General features: G+C 42.7%; 1 pseudogene; it reads right to left on the bottom strand.

The window, feature by feature from the left end:
* Positions 1–21,280: 21,280 nt before the first annotated feature.
* LOC110506241 overlaps positions 21,281–21,832 on the bottom strand; it is a 72,369-nt pseudogene continuing 71,817 nt past the window's right edge.

Genomic DNA, 21,832 nt, shown 5'->3' with positions numbered 1-21,832 from the left:
TAGTGGTTAGAGTGTTGGACTAGTAACCGGAAGGTTGCAAGTTCAAACCCCCGAGCTGACAAGGTACAAATCTGTCGTTCTGCCCCTGAACAGGCAGTTAACCCACTGTTCCTAGGCCGTCATTGAAAATAAGAATTTGTTCTTAACTTACTTGCCTAGTTAAATAAAGGTTAAAAAAAACATACAAAACAACATCTCACACCTTCTATCTCAAGGCCATCAGACTGTTAAACAGCCATCACTATCACAGAGAGGCTTTGGTTACTTTAATGATGCCACTTTAATTCCGTTTTGCTGGTTAAAGCAAGGTTTTTCTGGTTGGTTTCCAACATCTCACAACCTAGATCCTAAATGTTTAATCTTGTGAACTAAGTTTATTTGCCACTTTAATAATTTATACATATATTGCCTTACTTATCTCATACTGTATCAAATCGAATCAAATGTATTTGTCACATAGACATGGTTAGCAGATGTTAATGCGAGTGTAGCAAAATGCTTGTGCTTCTAGTTACGACAATGCAGTGATAACCAACAAGTAATCTAACCTAACAATTCCAAAAAGAGCATGTACATAAAGATATATGAATGAGTGATGGTTCAGAACGGCATAGGCAAGATGCAGTAGATGACTGGGAAGTTAGAATACTATTCTAACTTCCATCTAATGCATCTTAGCCTATGCCACTCTGTCATTGCTCATATATATATTTATATATTCTTATTCCATTCCATTCCTTTACTTGATTGGTGTGTATTAGGTATTTGTTGTGGAAGTGTTAGATATTACTCATTAGGTATTGCTGCAATGTCGGAACTAGAAGCACAAGCCTTTTGCTACACTCGCAATGACATCTGCTAACCATGTCTATGTGACCAATAAAATGTAATTTAATTTGATCGATAATGTCAAAAGCCGCACTGAAGTCTAACAAATCCTTAGATATCGCAAACCCTTGGATATCTGCATGAACCCTAGCCTAAATCATGAATCAGCCACATTAAAATTGGCTCAATTATTTATTTACTGGCTCAATTATATATTTGGGTTACTACATGATACAAAGAAAAAGTCCCTAGCGGACGTAACCTATATGACGGCTTGTTAGACAAAGGAAAGGGATGGGGACTGAGAAAGAGTGGCAAAAACCAAATGGATTCACTACTCATTCGAGAATAATTGCAATGTATATATTTACGCCCGTATGTCGTTGTTGTCTTCTCTGTTGGAATCCGGTCCATCTGCTGGAGAGTCTCTGGTTGTGTTCATAGTGGATACATCAGGCGTACCCATGGTTGTCGGATAGAATAGTTGTTTTGGCGGTTGTCGGAATTCTCGTACTAGACTTATGTAATTTCAAGCTGCAGACTAATAATTATACGTCTAGGATTTGCTAGATTTGCAAGAGATTGATAGTCTCAGATTTGAACCTTTTCCAGCCGTGTAGCCAAAACTACAGCTATATTTTCTTCGTGGCCTATAGAATTTTAGCCATTCCAACATAGGGAATCTGTTCTGGCGTTCTCTGACTTAATGTAGGAAGTGGGTTTCATACTCTGTGGAAAAAGGAGCGATTCCATGACGCCAACATAATGTCTATTTTCACGTGGGCATGACCACTAATTTGGTTAACTAATATAAAAACCCATGTTTTCTCATTTAGAAGGTTAACCTCACTAGGGGGTGTGGGACAGTAGCATCCCACCTGGCCAACATCCAGTGAAATTGCAGAGCGCCAAATTCAAAAACAGAAATAATCATTATAAAAATTAATCTCGGTCTCGGTCGTGCGCATGAAAAAGCTCTGGGCCACTGCAGTGTCCACTCATTCAGAGAGGTCTTACTCCCTCATTTTTCAGAATACAAGCCTGAAACAATTTTGAAAGACTGTTGACATCTAGTGGAAGGCATAGGAAGTGCAATTTGAGTCCCAAGTCAATGGATACTGTAAAGACATTCAATAGAAAACTACAAAAATGAAACAATCCTACTTCCTGGATGGATTTTCCTCAGGTTTACGCCTGCCAAATCAGTTCTGTTATACTCACAGTTTTGAAAACTTTAGAGTGTTTTCTATCCAAATCTACCAATTATATGCATATCCTAGCTTCTGGGCCTGAGTAGCAGGCAGTTTACTTTGGGCATGCTTTTCATTCAATATACCGAATGCTGCCCCCTACCCTAGTGAAGTTAACATCACATTACATCTTTTCACAAATAGTTTCATGTTTAAATCACATACATTTTACAATATTTAGATGGAAACCTGACTGCTGGGAAATGTACACTTTAAGAGACAGTTGTGTGTTTCCAGTCCTCATGAGATCACCAAATGAAACACACTCGTCATGACTGTCCCTTAAGTTTCCACAGACCACTCCCACATTCTTAAACATATAAACATTGTTTAATTATTCAAACTTTTGATGTCCAAGGGTCTCTCTATGTTCCACAATTTACATTCCAATCTCGAACACTACAGAGCATAGGGGCAGCATATTTTATGACCGACCATAAAACAGCTGACTTCCCGCTCTCCCCCTCTATGAGAGATAGCACGCTGTAGAGTGGAACCCTGTAGAGTGGACCCCCTTTAACTTCTTGGGGATAGTGAGACACTAACGTCTCAAGTGGCCAATAGCCTCGGGAAATGCAGAGCGCCAAATTCAAATAAAACGCTATAAAACTCAAACTTTCATTAAATCACACATGCAGGGTACTCAATTAAAGCTACACTCGTTGTGAATCCAGCCAACATGTCAGAATGCTTTTCGGCAAAAGCATGAGAAGCTAATATCTGATAGCATACACCCACCTGAACTAGTTGTAAACAAAAGAACTAGCGTAGCAGGCGCTACACAAAACGCTGAAATAAAATATAAAACATGCATTACCTTTGACGAGCTTCTTTGTTGGCACTCCAATATGTCCCGTAAACATCACAATTGGTCCTTTTTTTCAATTAATTCCATCCATGTATACCCAAAATGTCCATTTATAAAGCAGGTTTGATCCGGAAAAAAACAGCTTTCCAAAACACAACGTCACTACAAAACATTTCAAAAGTTGCCTATAAACTTTGCCAAAATATTAATAATTAAATAACTACTTTTGTAATACAAATGTAGGTATTTTTAAACGTTAATAATCAATCAAATTGTAGACGTGGCAATCTGTATTCAATAGAGCAAGTCAACAAAACATGCACCATTTTCCCTCTTGCGTAACTATCAACAGTGTAACGTTGTTCCAGGATGTGCCTCTTCTTCATTTCACCAATGAGTAACTTCAACCCAATTCCAAAGACTGGTGACATCCTGTGGAAGTCGTAGGAACTGTAAAATGGTCGCTATCAAATTTCCCTTGGCAAAGACAACTGAGGGAACGGTCAGAGGAAAAAAATGGTGGTGGGGGATCGCATCTGATAGGCGAAATAAAGGGAGCACTGGAGATGGAGTACCGTCATACTTCTCCGGAAGGGACAGTCGGGCATCGCTGACCTGGGTGGATGGCTGGGTAGGCTGGGGGACTGGCTTACTGTGACGACCCATTTTAGGAAGGCCCTACATCAGAGGTATAGAGAACCTCACTGGTGGTGTCGAGGCGGTGGAGAATGTGGACGACCTCCTTCATGATCATACCCAGTAGAGCCAGCTGGTCATGGTGTTGGTGGAATAGATTACCCTGTTCCTCAACCGTCTGGAAAATGGTGTTAACTTCTACTGCTTCCATTACAAAACAGGAGAAGCATACTGAACGTGAACAAAAACCAATACTGCCTAAAGACTGAGGCCACTGAGGGCTAAATAAAGGGGAAGTAATCAGTGTAATGCTGAAGTCCAGGTGTGCAAAACGATGGGGAGCAGGTGTGCGTAATGATGGTTGCCAAGACCGGTGGTTAGTAGAGAGAGTGAACAGGAGTAGGCGTGATAGCTGATCCCTGGGGTGGCAAGGTAGCCTGGTGGTTAGAGGTGGTTAGAGCTTTGGGCCAGTAACCAAAAGGTTACCGGATCGAGTCCCCAAGCTTACAAGGTAAAAATCTGTTTTTCTGCTCCTGAACAATGCAGCTAACCCACTGTTCCCCTGTAGCCAGTCATTGTAAATAAGAATTTGTTCTTAAATGACTTGCCCAGTTAAATAAAGGTTACACACACATTCTAGCTGAGAAACCTGGCCAACCCTACTCCGGACCTCAGTGAAGACCAAATGACACCACTGTTGAAAGGTGAAGCATCACATGCTCACTTAATGGGTACGGAAGGGTCATAGTGAGTGTGTACTTCATCTGAATTTATTGAAGAGTTCTCTGAAACTGTATTCACTGTAAATGTTGCATATTTCAGATCAATTGGAGCTTGTTTACCCTCAAGCAATCTGTACTTTGTTCCAAACAAAATGGAGATCATGAAAACTATGATCCCTTATTGATATCACCTGTTAAATTCACTTCAACCAGTGTAGATGAAGGGGAGGAGACAGGTTAAAGAATGGCTGTATGTCTGCCATTCAGAGGGTGAATGGGCAAGACAACATATTTAAGTGCCTTTGAATGGTGTATGTGTGTCAAGAACTGCAATGCTGCTGGGTTTTTCACGCTCAACAATTTCCCATATATATCAAGAATGGTCCACCACCCAAAGGACAGCCAACTTGACACAACTGTAGGAAGCATTGGAGTCAACATGGGCCAGCATCCCTGTGGAATGCTTTTGACACCTTCTAGAGTCCATGCCCCAACGAATTTAGGCTCTTCTGAGGGCAAAAGGGGGTACAACTCAATATTAGGAAGGTGTTCCTAATGTTTTGTATACTCAGAATATAAGGAGGTACAGCCTTCTCACTCATCATGAATAATAATGAGTGAGAATTTTACAAAGGCTACAAAAAACAGGCAAACCTCTCACCATTACCAATAACTTTCTCTCTCATTATTATGCACTATTCATTCATGATTATCCATAATAATGTTAGCATTCTAATTAATGTAGAAGTGTTCAGAAACATATTTTATTCTTACTTACAATAATTAAGTAAATATCAATAAACACAACCAAAACGAACTGCAAATGCATCCAATAACTTTGTAGACACAAGCTTGGTGTAGTCATTGATTGCAAGGAATATTGGACAAAGTTCTACACTTCTGTCTACTTTAATACACTATACTTGAATTTAAACAAACACTTTTGTGTTTGTTTAAACAAACACAAATGACTTCTTCAAATGTGAGGGACTAGATATGTAAAGTGCTTTCATTTATAAATGGTAAAACAGATATGTATGAAAATACCCTCAAATAAAACATTTGATCTCAAATCCTATATGCTGGAGTATAGAGCCAAATAAAATGTTTTAGCTTCACTGTCCAAATACATATGGAAAATAAGCCATTTACAGTCCCTCTTATTGCCAGAAGCTTCTTCTGAAAGACCCCTTTCAGAAGAAGGGTGAGAAATCAGACCACTAAGCCAAAAAGGACACTGACATCGTGAGGACAACCAGAGAGTTGAACCAGAGAAGTGCGTCATTGAGAAGGCTAAACGAGACCTTCAACACGTAATTACATCATTATATTCTGACTGATGTCAATGCGGCAGTTCGGGGCAAGGTTAGGGTTAAAATAAGCATAGCTGACAAATTCACCCAAATGTATATTTCTCTCTGTACTTTCTCCCTTTCGCTCTTTTTCATATCCCCATTTTGGGTAACACGCATCAGAGTGTGTTGGCCCGTTGTACTAAGTTCTAATCAATAGCCTAGACTGTGTTTTGTGTATGTGTATCTTTTATTATCATTTTAGCTTTCTAGTAAATAAATAATCAACTAAAATTGGTGTGGTACGAACTCATTGGTGGGACTCGGATGTGTGCAGATTCCCGGATTATGCGACGTTCAGAATGAGACTGGAGGAAATTGATTAATTAGTGACTGTTGTAAAATCGATATTCTTTGAGTTAATTTTCCCATGGTGCCCCAGGTTAATGAGTTAATAATTGCCTGAATAATTGAATCACGCAATTATAAACCGTTAATCATTCGATGAGCAGCAGTTGTTACATTAACTAATACAACGTCACGACAGCAGTATTGGGATGGATCCACCTAGCCTTCCAGTGAACTTAGGGTATAATTGTGGTTCCATCAGAATCTACAAGCAACAAATGGGTAAGAGCGATTGGCTGATTTCAGACCAGGCCATTGTTTCCAGAAACAAAGAACTGGCCATGGGTTGGCCATTTTGAGGTGAGGTCCTATCTTATTATGTTGAACCTTGATCTAGTCTTACTTTACTCTTGTCTTACTATCTCAACACACACATGATATCTCCTCCGCAAAAACAGCCTGTTTTCAACCTCTCCTATCAACACACCATGTGGTATATCTAAATGATATAGTAATAACTACAATGATCCTTCAAAGAGGCATTACTTGTAACACCAGTCTCCCACTGCCTTGTACCTCCTAGTCAGAGCACCTCTGTAATAGACTTAGGCTTTCCTTTAAAACTACATCTCCCATCATCCATTTCCTACACATTTCCTACAAACCTTTCATGTCCTTTTTGTGAGGGTCAGAGGTAATTCCCTTTTATGTTACCAGGGTAACAGCTTGAGTAAGCGTCTTTATCTTATACCCAGTTATCTGAATAGCAACCCCATCTGAACTCTCAATATGAACTCTCATTTCATGTTGAAACTGAGCATGAGAAGAACTATGAGGCAGTCCACAGTGACCCTTCCTGCAAATTAGAAGGCTAAAACATCCTTAAAAGCAAGCCAAATCGGTTGACTGGAAACTCTGTGGTCCACCTCTTTGTTCCTGATCATGGAATTACAATACTGTAATTCAATTAAGGAGTGTACCCTTAATGATTTATCAAGAATCAGTCTTCCCACAAATAAAATAATAACTAGGGTCATGTTCAGCACAAACAAAAGGAAACATTTTCGAACAGAAAACAACGTGAGCGCTTTTATTGGTAGGAATCTCCTTTTTTTAAATGTTTGCTTGATTCCTTAATGTGAATATATTTGAAGGCTCTGACAATGTACCAGAGATACTACCAAAGGCTTTGCAGCATATTAAAGGCTTTGCAGCATATTAAAGACACATTCCTGGTCAACAGTGTGACCCTAATGCTTACTTGTTTTTGTTTTAGTGGGAGCAACCACATGGAAAATAAGTAACAGTTAGCCACTGATAATTTGGCAGATCATTTGTCATCCCCTTAATTGTAAAGGTTGGGGTAGGGTAATTTGATCCTAGATCATTAGTTACCTTCGCCCACAGGACTCTCCAGTGAGGCCTTATCACCCTCTCCAAACACACTGCACAATTAGCTCATGCAGAATCAGTTTCCCTCACGCAATGTATCACACCAAAATGTGAGATTCCAAAGAATTAGGGATTAGAATACTCAAATACTAGTAATTTAATAGGATCTTTATGGCAGGTTCATTAATTAATTAATTTATTTTCCCTGACCTCCATTTGCTGTTACCTTAGTGACTACTGTTTTTTCTGGGGTTCACCAAGTCCACAAAGCTCAGTGTTCTACCTGGGATTCAAGCTCCAAGTCCACAAAGCTCAGTGTTCTACCTGGGATTCAAGCTCCAAGTCCACAAAGTTCAGTGTTCTACCTGGGATTCAAGCTCCAAGTCCACAAAGACCAGTGTTCTTACCTGGGATTCAAGTCGACAAAGATTAGTCTCAGACTATTCCAGTCCAGGTCACTATGATTTGAGCATTGTGCTTTGAGTGGACAGCCTGAGGACACCATAGGCACATTAACTTCCTCATCAGTGACTCCATTTAGCATATTTTGCAACCCTCTCTTCAACGTCTCCACTATGTTTGGATCAATTATTTGTTCAATCTTCATACTGTTTGACATATTTGGATAAACAGTAGACACCAATACCTCTCCTTCTTTCTCTCTCTCCATATTTTTGTCAGATATATTAGTTAATATTTGTTAGAAATGTTTTCTCCGTCATGCAACTTTATGTTATGATAATCTGTAATGTACAGGGTTGTGGGGGAAGTTGGGGCGGGTGCTATTCCAGGTAAATATCCACTGTTGGACAGGAGTAATCTACAAATTCCTTATAGTACAACTGGAAGGCTTTCCTGTAGAAGAGACAAGAGGGGAGAACAGAGGGGGGGGGGGGGGGTAGATAAACAAAAAGGTTATTCAATCATTCAGTTCCTTATCTGACAGGTATGACAACTCTCTACAGAAGCATACACTCAGTTGTCAGTTTATTAGGTACACCCATCCTGCACCGGGTCGGAGCCCCCTTTGTGTTTAAGGTGGCTGTTGTGAAATTGTTAGGTTAGATTACTCGTTGGTTATTACTGCATTGTCGGAACTAGAAGCACAAGCATTTCGCTACACTCGCATTAACATCTGCTAACCATGTGTATGTGACGAATACAATTTGATTTGATTTGCCTCCAGAACAGCCTTCATTCTTTGTGGCATGGAAACGTTGCGCAATTGGTATCAAAAGACCGAACGTGTGCCACGAAAACATTTCACACACCATTGCACCACCGCTACCAGCCTGTACCGTTGACACCAGGCAGGATGGGGCCATGGGCTCATGCTACTTACGCCAAGTCTCGACACTGCCCACAGCATGATGCAACAGCATGATGCAACATTCATTGCATCAATTGTCCAGTGTTGGTGATCGCGTGCCCACTCGTGCCACTTCTTGTTTTTAGCTGATTGTAGTGGAACCCGATGTGGTGTGGTTGTCTGCTGCAATAGCCCATCTGTGACAAGGACTGACGATTGTGTGTACTGAAATGCCGTTCTGAACACCACTGTTGTACTGTGCTGTTATTTGCCTTTGGCCCACATATTAGCTTGAACGATTCTTGCCATTCTCCTTCGACCTCTATCATCAACGTTTTTAGTTTGTCGCATTATTCTCGGTAAACTATGGACACTGTTGTATGTAAAAAGCCCAGGAGGGCTTTTTCTGAGATACTGGAACCGGCGAGCCTGACACCGACAATCATACTATGCTCAAGGTAGCTTAGGTCACTCGTTTTGCCCATTCTAACATTCAATCGAACATTAACTGAATGACTCAATGCTTGTCTGACTGCTTTATGTAGCAAGCCATGTGACTAACTGTCTAGGAGCGAGCCATTTTCGTGAACGGGGTGGTGTACCTAATAAACTGGGTGTACTGGGCCAACTGCAACCAACAGGCAGAATTTAGAGCTGGATTTCTTAAAACGCTACCTACAGGATGCTAAAACATTTGCTTGCAACCAAAAGCCCACAAAAATTAACTAGCAGATCAGTTGATGTCATGTTGTCACTGTTTCAAAAGAGTTAGATGCCAGACAGCTGCGTCTAGGTTCTCTACTCTTGGCCCAATGAAGTATTGGGAACATTGAAAATAGCAAGGCTGGTAATTAATAACACATATTTATTGTTAGAATATAAACCGAATGAATTTTAAGAAACTCGAGGACAGTAAACTCAAGCAGTGTATAGTTCAGTACAGGAAAATAGAGTATAGTTCAGTACAGTAGAAAATAGTTCAGTACCTTAAAGTTCAGGAGAGTAGAGTATAGTTCAGTGAAGTAGAGCACAGTACTGTACTGAAGTGAACTATTCTCTACTGTACTGTACTGAACTCTACTTTCCTGTACTGTACTGAACTATACTTTACTCGAGTTTACTGTACAGTAGAGTACGATACTGTATAGTTCAGTACAGTAGAGTACAATGCAATATAGTTCACTACAGTAGAGTAGAGTATAGTTCACTTGAGTACCGTACTCTACTGTACTATACTCTACTGAACTATACTGCCTGAACTATTTTGTACTGTACTGCACTGAACTATACTCTAGAAAAAACATATGGTATAGTACAATAGAGTACAGACTGTACTGAACTCCACTCTACTGTACTGAACTCTTCTCTACTTTTCTATACTGTACTGAACTATACTCAAATTTATTGTACAGTAGAGTAGAGTACAGTAATGTGCAAGACAGTACATTATAAATACCTATGTTTGGGCCACAGAATATAATTTGTAATTTGACACATTGATTATACTATAATTAATACACATATAGATTATATTAACTCAATCATGATTGGGTTGATTAGGTTACTAATTTTAGATGTAGGCAGTTCAGGAATACTTTATTTTCTCATTTTAATAAGAAATGACCATACTGTATTAAAATGTCTCTATTAATGGATACAAAACATTTGAAATTAAAAGTAATCTAACACAAGCTGTACATAAGTAAAATGTGTAGAGTAAAGATATTACGTTTAAGGGCTAAATAGTCTTGAAAAATGTTGGAAGCAAACAGGACTTAAAGGTCAACTGCCCCTTAGAACCACACTTCTCTGGGTTTAAATGGCTTATGTGGCATAGATATGAGTTAGAAACATTAATTACAGTGTCAAAATTGACTACAAAGTGTAAATCGGATAATTTTGGTTATAAAGGCAGTCTTGTCCAAAACTGAGTTTTGTAAGTTAGTTTGTTACGACTTGGGTATGGTTGGGTATGGATTACTTACTTATCATGTGAACATTTGCTGTCAAGTCAAAGTGCAACGCACGCACATTTAGCTCGGCAAATAGGAGTTAAAATGGGCTTCCATAAAGTTGGTCCAAACTTCCAATGCATTTCAACAATATGATAGATTTGATCCGACACGGTCACTTCTGCTGTTAGCAAGCCAGGCCAGCTATGATACCACATATTAAAAGGGGAATGATACTATATCTAGCTAAATACAGTGCCTTATGAAAGGATTCACACAACTTGACATTTTCCATATTATGTTATGCTACTGCCTGATTGATTAAATTTAGATTTTGGGTCACTGGCCTACACAAAATACCCCATGATGTCAAAGTGGAAAATGTTTTAATTTTTTTTACAAATTAATAAAACATTTAAAGCTGAAAGAAGTCAGTAAGTATTCAAACCCTTTGTTATGGCAAGCCTAAGTACAGGATAAAAAATGTCCTTAACAAGTCACATAGGTTGCATGGACTTCTGTGCAATAATGGTGTTTAACATGATTTTTGAAGGAGTATCTCATCTTTGTACCCCATACATAAAGTTATCTAGTTATCTAAGTTATCCATCTTAGTCGAGCAATGAATTTAGAACACAGATTCAACCACAAAGACCAGGGAGGTTTTCCAATGCCTCACAAAGAAGAGCACATATTGGTAGATTAGTAAAAAAAAAGCAGACATTGAATATCCCTTTGAGCATGGTGAAGTTATTAATTACACTTTGGATTGTGCATTAATACACCCAGTCACTGTCACTCCCTGACCTTAGGTCAGGGTGTGACTAGGGTGGGAAATCTATGTTTTCTATTTCTTTGTTGGCCTGGTATGGTTCCCAATCAGAGGCTGCTGTCTATCGTTGTCTCTGATTGGGGATCATATTTAGGCAGCCTTTTCACACCTGTTGTTTGTGGGATCTTGTTTTTGTGTTGTGCCTGTGAGCACACCATTACTTCACGTTTTGTTTGTTTCTGTATTGTTTTGGTGAGTTTCAATATTTAAACATGTGGAACTCTACGTACGCTGGCCTTGGTCCATTTATTCTTCCAGCGATTGTGGCAGTCACTACAAAGATACAGGCGTCCTTCCTAACTCAGTTGCTGGAGAGGAAGGAAACCGCATATGGATTTCACCATGAGGCCAATGGTGACTTTAAAACAGCTACAAAGTTTAATGGCTGTGATAGAAAACTGAGGATGGATCGACAACATTGTAGTTACTCCACAATACTAGCTAATTGACAGAGGGAAAATAAATCTGTACATAATTACCTTCTTTGGGACTGGGGGCAGTATTGAATAGCTTGGATAATAAGGTGCCCAGAGTAAACTGCCTGTTACTCAGGCCCAAAAGCTAGAATATGCATATTATTAGTAGAATTTGATAGAAAACACTCTGAAGTTTCTAAAATTATTTGAATGATGTCTGTGAGTATAACAGACCTCATATGGCAGCCAACCAGGATGTGGGAAATTTGAGGTTGTAGTTTTTCAAGTCATTGCCTATCAAATATACAGTGTCTATGGGGTCATATTGCACTTCCTAAGGCTTCCACTAGATGTCAACAGTCTTTAGAACCTTGTTTGAGGTTTCTACTGTGAAGGGAGAGAGAATGAGAGCTGTTTCAACCAGGTGTCTGGCAGAGTGCCATGAGCTCAGTCTCGCGCGTGTCTGTGAGAGTTAGCTAGGTTCAATTGCATTTCTAAAGACAAAGGAATTGTCCGGTTGAAACATTATTGAAGATTTATGATAAAAACATCCTAAAGATTGATTATATACATCGTTTGACATGTTTCTACGAACTGTAATATAACTTTTCATCTGAACTTTCGCCTGGACTTGCCCGTGCCTCGTGAGTTTGGATTTGTGAACTAAACTCACAAACAAAAAGGAGGTTTTGGACATAAATGATGGACTTTACCAAACAACACAAACATTTATTGTGGAACTGGGATTCCTGGGAGTGCATACTGATGAAGATCATCAAAGGAAAGTGAATATTTATATTGCTATTTTTGACTTTTGTGACACCTCACTTTCTTTGGCTAGGTATGTTTCTCTGTGGTTAGGTGCTGAACTGACATAATCACAAGGTGTGCTTTCGCCGTAAAGCCTTTTTGAAATCTGACACAGCGGTTCCATTAAGGAGAAGTTTATCTATATTTCCATGCATAACACTTGTATCTTTTATCAATGTTTATTTTGAGTATTTCTGTAATTTGATGTTGCTCTCTGCACTTTCACCGGATGTTTGTTTGAGACAATGCACTTCTGAACATAAAACACCAATTTCAAATGAGGTTTATGGACATAAAGGTTAATTATATCGAACAAAACACACATTTATTGTGAAACATGAAGTCCTGTGAGTGCCATCTGATGAAGATCATCAAAGGTTAGTGATTAATTTAACCGCTATTTCTGACTTTTGTGAGGGCTCTCCTTGGCTGGAAAATGTCTTTATGGTTTTCTGTGACTAGGTGCTGACCTAACATAATCGTTTGGTGTGCTTTCACAGTAAAGCCTATTTGAAATCGGACACATTGGCTGGATTTACAAGAAGTTAATCTTTAAAATGGTGTAAAATACTTTTATGTTTGAGGAATTTTATTTATGGGATTTCTGTTGTGTTTAATTAGGCGCCCTGCAATTTCACTGGCTGTTGGCGAGGTGGGACGCTAAAATATTCCAAAACATGCATCCTGTTTGCAAGAAGGCACTAAAGTAATACTGCTAGAATTGGGGCAAAGCAATTCACGTTTTGTCTTCAATACAAAGTGTTATGTTTGGCAGCTCCAATACAACACAGTACTGAGTACCACTCACCATATGTTCAAGCATAGTGGTGGCTGCATCATGTTATGGGTATGCTTGTAATCATTAAGGAGTGGGGTGTTTTTTCATGATAAAAAATTAAACGGAATGGCGCTAAGCACAGGCAAAATCCTAGAGGAAAACCTGTTTCATACTGCTCTCCATCAGACACTGGGGGATGAATTCACCTTTCAGCAGTACAATTGTCATGTCTTGTCATGTTATGTCTTGTTCCTGTTCTTTCTCTTCACTCTGTCTCCCTCTGCTGGTCGTATTAGGTTACCTTCTCTTTCTCTCCTCCTCCAGCTGTTCCTCATCTCCTCTAACTACCTCGTTCACCCTCTTCCCACCTGTTCCCTTTTTCCCTCTGATTAGGTCTCTATTTCTCTCTCTGTTCCTGCCTCTTTCTTTGTCAGATTCTCGTTTGAGTTTCTCATGCCAGAAACAAACTATCGTCTCGTTTGCTTCACCCTTGTCCTGTCCCGTCCTGTCGGAATCCGCCTGGCAAGTGCATCCTGTACTCAGCTAACTGTCTTGTCGTTTGTACTGTGTCCAGTTCATCTGATGCTACGTGAGATCAGGTACCACTGTTCCTCTACGACCCGCGCCTACCCAGAGAGACCTGCAGCCTGTCGCCGCTAACCCAGCTATTCTCCTCTGCTGCTAAGAAGGGGGCTCTTTTGTAATTATCAGGACTTTTTGTTTCATTTGTCGCCCTGTCTGCGGATTGTCTATTTTTCCATTATCTACATCTGAAGAGGATCTATGTCTTCCCTGTGTTTACATTAAAAGACTCTATTTTTGTTAAACCGCTTTTGGGTCCTCACTCACCTGCACAACAGAAGAATCTGACCAAGATGGACCCAGCGACTCCGGATCCTTTCCACTCAGCCGTCGAGATCCAGGGAGCGATGCTAGGCAGACACAAGGAGGAATTGTCTGCTGCTCGACATGCCGTTGAGACCCTGGCCAACCAAGTCTCCGACCTCACAAGACAGATTCACCATCTCCGCCTCGATCCACCGGCCACTTCCAGGGCTTCCGAATCTCCGGAGCCCAGAATCAATAACCCGCCGTGTTACTCTGGGGAGCCCACTGAATGCCGCTCGTTCCTCACTCAGTGTGATGTTGTGTTTTCTCTCCAGCCCAACACTTACTCCAGGAGCACAGCTCGTATCGCCTACGTCATATCTCTCCTTACTGGACGGGCTCGTGAGTGGGGCACGGCAATCTGGGAGGCGAAGGCTGAGTGTACTAACCAGTATCAGGACTTTAAGGAGGAGATGATACGGGTTTTTGACCGTTCTGTTTTTGGGGAGGAAGCTTCCAGGGCCCTGTCTTCCCTATGTCAAGGTAATCGATCCATAACAGATTACTCTATTGAGTTTCGCACTCTTGCTGCCTCCAGTGACTGGAACGAGCCGGCTTTGCTCGCCCGTTTTCTGGAGGGTCTCCGCGCGGAGGTTAAGGATGAGATTCTCTCCCGGGAGGTTCCTTCCAGCGTGGATTCCTTGATTGAACTCGCTATTCGTATAGAGCGACGGTTTGATCTTCGTCGCCGAGCTCGTGGAAAGGAGCTCGCGTTCTCCGTTGCCCCCCTCTCCGCATCACTACCATCTTCCTCCGCCCGGCTCGGGTGCTGAGCCTATGCAGCTGGGGGGTATCCGCATCTCGGCTTAGGAGAAGGAACGGAGAATCACCAACCGCCTCTGTCTCTATTGCGGTTCCGCTGGTCATTTTGTCACTTCATGCCCAGTAAAAGCCAGAGCTCATCAGTAAGAGGAGGGCTACTGGTGAGCGCTACAACTCTGGTCTCTCCTTCAAGATCCTGCACTACCTTTTTGGTCCATCTCCGCTGGACCGGTTCGTCAGCTTCCTGCAGTGCTTTGATAGACTCTGGGGCGGAGGGCTGTTTTATGGACGAGACCTGGGCTCGGGAACATGACATTCCTCTCAGACAGTTAAGGGATCCCACGGCCTTGTTCGCTTTGGATGGTAGTTCTCTCCCCAGGATTCAGCGTGAAACGCTACCTTTAACCCTCACTGTCTCTGGTAATCATAGCGAAACCATTTCTTTTTTAATTTTTCGTTCACCTTTTACACCTGTTGTTTTGGGCCATCCCTGGCTAGTTCGTCATAATCCTTCTATTAATTGGTCTAGTAATTCTATCCTCTCCTGGAATGTCTCTTGTCATGTGAAATGTTTAATGTCTGCTATCCCTCCTGTTTCCTCTGTCTCTTCTTCACAGGAGGAGCCTGGTGATTTGACGGGGGTGCCGGAGGATTATCACGATCTGCGCACGGTGTTCAGTCGGTCCAGGGCCACCTCTCTTCCTCCGCACCGGTCGTATGATTGTAGTATTGATCTCCTTCCGGGAACCACTCCCCCCCGGGGTAGACTATACTCTCTGTCGGCTCCCGAACGTAAGGCTCTCGAAGATTATTTTGTCTGTAGCTCTCGACGCCGGTACCATAGTCCCCTCCTCCTCTCCCGCCGGAGCGGGGTTTTTTTTTGTTCAGAAGAAGGACGGGTCCCTGCGCCCCTGCATAGATTATCGAGGGCTGAATGACATAACAGTTAAGAATCGTTATCCGCTCCCTCTTATGTCTTCAGCCTTCGAGATCCTGCAGGGAGCCAGGTTTTTCACTAAGTTGGACCTTCGTAACGCTTACCATCTCGTGCGCATCAGGGAGGGGGACGAGTGGAAAACGGCGTTTAACACTCCGTTAGTGCACTTTGAATACCGGGTTCTTCCTTTCGGCCTCGTAAACGCTCCAGCTGTCTTTCAGGCATTAGTAAATGACGTCCTGAGAGACATGCTGAACATCTTTGTTTTCGTTTACATTGACGATATCCTGATTTTTTCACCGTCACTCCAGATTCATGTTCAGCACGTTCGACGCGTCCTCCAGCGCCTTTTAGAGAATTGTCTTTATGTGAAGGCTGAGAAGTGCACTTTTCATGCCTCCTCCGTCACATTTCTCGGTTCTGTCATTTCCGCTGAAGGCATTAAGATGGATCCCGCTAAGGTCCAAGCTGTCATTAATTGGCCCGTTCCTAAATCACGCGTCGAGCTGCAGCGCTTTCTCGGCTTCGCGAATTTCTATCGTCGTTTCATCCGTAATTTCGGTCAGGTGGCAGCTCCCCTCACAGCCGTTACTTCTGTCAAGAAGCTTTTGATCTTCTCAAGAATCGTTTTACATCCGCACCTATCCTTGTTACACCTGACATCTCTAGACAGTTTGTTGTCGAGGTTGACGCGTCAGAGGTGGGCGTGGGAGCCATTCTTTCTCAGCGCTCCCTCTCTGACAACAAGGTCCACCCTTGCGCGTATTTTTCTCATCGCCTGTCGCCGTCGGAACGTAACTATGATGTGGGAAACCGCGAACTGCTCGCCATCCGCTTAGCCCTAGGCGAATGGCTACAGTGGTTGGAGGGGGCGACCGTTCCTTTTGTCGTTTGGACTGACCATAGGAACCTTGAGCACATCCGTTCTGCCAAACGACTTAATGCGCGTCAGGCTCGTTGGGCTCTGTTTTTCGCTCGTTTCGAGTTCGTAATTTCTTATCGTCGGGGCTCTAAGAACACCAAGCCTGATGCTTTATCTCGTCTCTTCAGTTCTTCAGTAGTCTACACCGACCCCGAGGGGATTCTCCCTGAGGGGCGTGTTGTCGGGTTGACTGTCTGGGGAATTGAGAGGCAGGTAAAGCGAGCACTCACTCACACTCCGTCGCCGCGCGCTTGCCCTAGGAACCTTCTTTTCGTTCCCGTTCATACTCGTCTGGCCGTTCTTCAGTGGGCTCACTCTGCCAAGTTAGCCGGCCACCCCGGCGTTCGGGGTACGCTTGCTTCCATTCGTCAGCGTTTTTGGTGGCCCACTCGGGAACGTGACATGCGTCGTTTCGTGGCTGCTTGTTCGGTCTGTGCGCAGACTAAGTCCGGGAACTCCCCTCCTGCCGGTTGTCTCAGACCGCTTCCCATTCCCTCTCGACCGTGGTCTCACATCGCCTTAGATTTTATCACCGGACTGCCTTCGTCAGCGGGGAAGACAGTTATTCTTACGGTTGTCGATAGGTTCTCTAAGGCGGCTCATTTTATTCCCCTCGCTAAGCTCCCTTCTGCTAAAGAAACGGCACAAATCATCATCGAGAATGTTTTCAGAATTCATGGCCTTCCGTCAGACGTCGTTTCGGACAGGGGCCCGCAGTTCACGTCTCAATTTTGGAGGGAGTTTTGCCGTTTGATTGGGGCTTCCGTCAGTTTCTCGTCCGGCTTCCACCCTCAGTCTAAAGGTCAAGCCGAACGGGCCAATCAGACTGTTGGTCGCATCTTACGCAGCCTTTCTTTTCGTAACCCTGCGTCTTGGTCAGAACAGCTCCCCTGGGCAGAATACGCCCACAACTCGCTTCCTTCGTCTGCGACCGGTCTATCTCCTTTTCAGAGTAGCCTCGGGTACCAACCTCCGCTGTTCTCGTCTCAGCTCGCCGAGTCCTGCGTCCCCTCCGCTCAGGCTTTTGTCCAACGTTGTGAGCGCACCTGGAAGGGGGTCAGGTCTGCACTTTGCCGTTATAGGGCGCAGACTGTGAGAGCCGCTAATAAGCGTAGAACTAAGAGTCCTAGATATTGTCGCGGTCAGAGAGTATGGCTCTCCACTCAAAACCTTCCCCTTAAGACAGCTTCTCGCAAGTTGACCCCGCGGTTCATTGGTCCGTTCCGTATTTCTCAGATCATTAATCCTGTCGCGGTGCGACTTCTTCTCCTGCGATATCTTCGTCGCGTCCACCCGGTCTTCCATGTCTCTTGTGTTAAACCCGTTCTTCGCGCCCCCGCTCAGTCCCCCCCCCCCCCCCCATCCTTGTCGAAGGCGCACCTATCTACAGGGTCCGTAAGATTTTGGACATGCGTCCTCGGGGCCGTGGTCATCAGTTCCTAGTGGATTGGGAGGGGTACGGTCCTGAGGAAAGGAGTTGGGTTCCCTCTCGGGACGTGCTGGACCGTTCGCTGATCGATGATTTCCTCCGTTGCCGCCAGGTTTCCTCCTCGAGTGCGCCAGGGGGCGCTCGTTGAGTGGGGGGTACTGTCATGTCTTGTCATGTTATGTCTTGTTCCTGTTCTTTCTCTTCACTCTGTCTCCCTCTGCTGGTCGTATTAGGTTACCTTCTCTTTCTCTCCTCCTCCAGCTGTTCCTCATCTCCTCTAACTACCTTGTTCACCCTCTTCCCACCTGTTCCCTTTTTCCCTCTGATTAGGTCTCTATTTCTCTCTCTGTTCCTGCCTCTTTCTTTGTCAGATTCTCATTTGAGTTTCTCATGCCAGAAACAAACTATCGTCTCGTTTGCTTCACCCTTGTCCTGTCCCGTCCTGTCGGAATCCGCCTGGCAAGTGCATCCTGTACTCAGCTAACTGTCTTGTCGTTTGTACTGTGTCCAGTTCATCTGATGCTACGTGAGATCAGGTACCACTGTTCCTCTACGACCCGCGCCTACCCAGAGAGACCTGCAGCCTGTCGCCGCTAACCCAGCTATTCTCCTCTGCTGCTAAGAAGGGGGCTCTTTTGTAATTATCAGAAGGACTTTTTGTTTCATTTGTCGCCCTCTCTGCGGGTTGTCTATTTTTCCATGATCTACATCTGAAGAGGATCTATGTCTTCCCTGTGTTTACATTAAAAGACTCTATTTTTGTTAAACCGCTTTTGGGTCCTCACTCACCTGCACAACAACAATAGCCTAAAATGGCAAAGCCAAATATACACTGGAGTTGCTTACAAATAAGACAGTGAATTGTCCTGAGTAGCCGAGCTACAGTTTTGGCTGAAAAACGTCTTGAAAATCGATGAAAAGACTTGAAAATGGTTGTCTAGCAATGATCAACAAACAACTTGACAGAGCTTGAACAATTTTGAAAAGAATAATGGTCAATATTGTAATATCTAGGTGTGCAAAGCCCTTAGAGACTTACAGAGAAAGAATCCCAGCTGTAATCGCTGCCCAAGGTGATTATAACATGAATTGACTCAGGGTGTGAATACTTATGTAACTAAGATATCTTTGTACTCCATGTTCAATACATTTGCATAAACGTCAAAAAATGTCATATTTTATTTATTTCATCACATTCCCAGTGGGTCAGAAATGTACATACACTCAATTAGTATTTGGTAGCATTGCCTCTAAATTGTTTAAGTTGGGTAAATATTGGCTGATGTAACTGAGTCAGGTCTGTAGGCCTCCTTGCTCGCACACGCTTTCTCAGTTCTGCCCACAAATTTTCTGTAAGATTGAGGTCAGGCCTTTGTAATGGCCACTCCAATACCATAACATTGTTGTCCTTAAACCAAATTTGCTTGAGGTCAATGTCCATTTGGAAGACCCATTTGTGACCAAGCTTTAACTGATGTCTTGAGATGTTGCTTCAGTATATCCACATAATTTTCAATTCCTCATGATGCCATCTATTTTGTGAAGTGCACCAGTCCCTCTTGCAGCAAAGCACCCCCACAACATGATGCTGCCACCCCCGTGTTTCACGGTTGGGATGGTGTTCGTCCGCTTGCAATCCTCCCACTTTTTCCTCCAAACATAATGATGGTCAATATGGTCAAACAGTTCTATTTTTGTTTCATCAGACCAGAGGACATTTCTCCAAAAAGTACCATCTTTGTCCCCATGTGCAATTGCAAACCGTAGTCTGGTTTTTGTATTGCGGTTTTGAAGCAGTGGCTTCTTCCTTCCTGAGCGGCCTTTCGGGTTATGTCGATTTTGGACTGGGATTGATTTGCACTTTTCACATCAAAGTACATTCATCTCTAGGAGACAGAACACGTCTCCTTCTTGAGCGGTATGATGGTTGTGTGGTCCCATGGTGTTTATACTTGCGTACTATTGTTTGTACAGATGAACGTGGTACCTTCAGGAGTTTGGAAATTGCTCCCAAGGATGAACCAGGTCTTGGCTGATTTCTTTTGATTTTCCCATGATGTCAAGCAAAGAGGCACTGTGTTTGAAGGTAGGCCTTGAAATACATCCAAGGGTACACCTCCAATTGACAATTGAAATGATGTCAATTAGCCTATCAGAAGATTCTAATGCCATGACATATTTTGGGGGAATATTCCACGATATTTAAAGGCACAGTCAACTTAGTGTATGTAAACTTTTGACCCACTGGAATTGATACAGTGAAATATAAGTGAAATAATCTCTCTGTAAACAATTGTTGGAAAAATTACTTGTGTCATGCACAAAGTACATGTCCTAACTGACTTGCCAAAACTGTAAGTATTGTTATGAGACTTGTTTCTACACCTTGATTACACCACCCGCTCTGGTAAATTCAATTGATTGGTCATGATTTGGAAAGGCACACACCTGTCTATATAAGATCCCACAGTTGACAGTACATGTCAGAGCAACAACCAAGCCATGAGGTCAAAGGAATTGTCTGTAGAACTCTGAAACAGAATTGTGTCGAGGCACAGAAGGGTACCAGGTTTGAGGGATAGATGAACGGAGCATAGTACAGGACCTTAGACTGGGGCGAAGGTTCAGCTTCCAATAGCACAACGACCCTAAGTACACAGCCAAGACAACGCAGGAGTGGCTTCGGGACATGTCTCTGAATGTCCTTGAGTGGCCCAGCCAGAGCCTGGACTTGAACCCGGTCGAACATCTCTGGATAAATCTGAAAATAGCTGTGCAGCAACACTCCCAATCCAACCTGACAGATCTTGAGAGGATTTGCAGAGAAGAATGGAGTAACTACCCAAATACAGGTGTGCCAAGCTTGTAGCTCCATACCCAAGAATACTCGAGGCTGTAAATCGTTGCCAAAGGTGCTTCAACAAAGTACTTATGTAAATGTGCTATTACATTTTTTCATTAACATATTTTTGTCAGATATATTAGTTAATATTTGTTAGAAATGTTTTCTCCGTCATGCAACTTTATGTTATGATAATCTGTAATGTACAGGGTTGTGGGGGAAGTTGGGGCGGGTGCTATTCCAGGTAAATATCCACTGTTGGACAGGAGTAATCTACAAATTCCTTATAGTACAACTGGAAGGCTTTCCTGTAGAAGAGACAAGAGGGGAGAACAGAGGGGGGGGGGGGGGTAGATAAACAAAAAGGTTATTCAATCATTCAGTTCCTTATCTGACAGGTATGACAACTCTCTACAGAAGCATACACTCAGTTGTCAGTTTATTAGGTACACCCATCCTGCACCGGGTCGGAGCCCCCTTTGTGTTTAAGGTGGCTGTTGTGAAATTGTTAGGTTAGATTACTCGTTGGTTATTACTGCATTGTCGGAACTAGAAGCACAAGCATTTCGCTACACTCGCATTAACATCTGCTAACCATGTGTATGTGACGAATACAATTTGATTTGATTTGCCTCCAGAACAGCCTTCATTCTTTGTGGCATGGAAACGTTGCGCAATT

This window comes from Oncorhynchus mykiss, chromosome 26, assembly GCF_013265735.2.
Source record: "Oncorhynchus mykiss isolate Arlee chromosome 26, USDA_OmykA_1.1, whole genome shotgun sequence".
NCBI classification, from domain to species: Eukaryota; Metazoa; Chordata; class Actinopteri; order Salmoniformes; family Salmonidae; genus Oncorhynchus; species Oncorhynchus mykiss.
The sequence above is the reverse complement of the archived record's forward strand: the minus strand, read 5'-3'. Positions and strand labels throughout refer to the sequence as shown.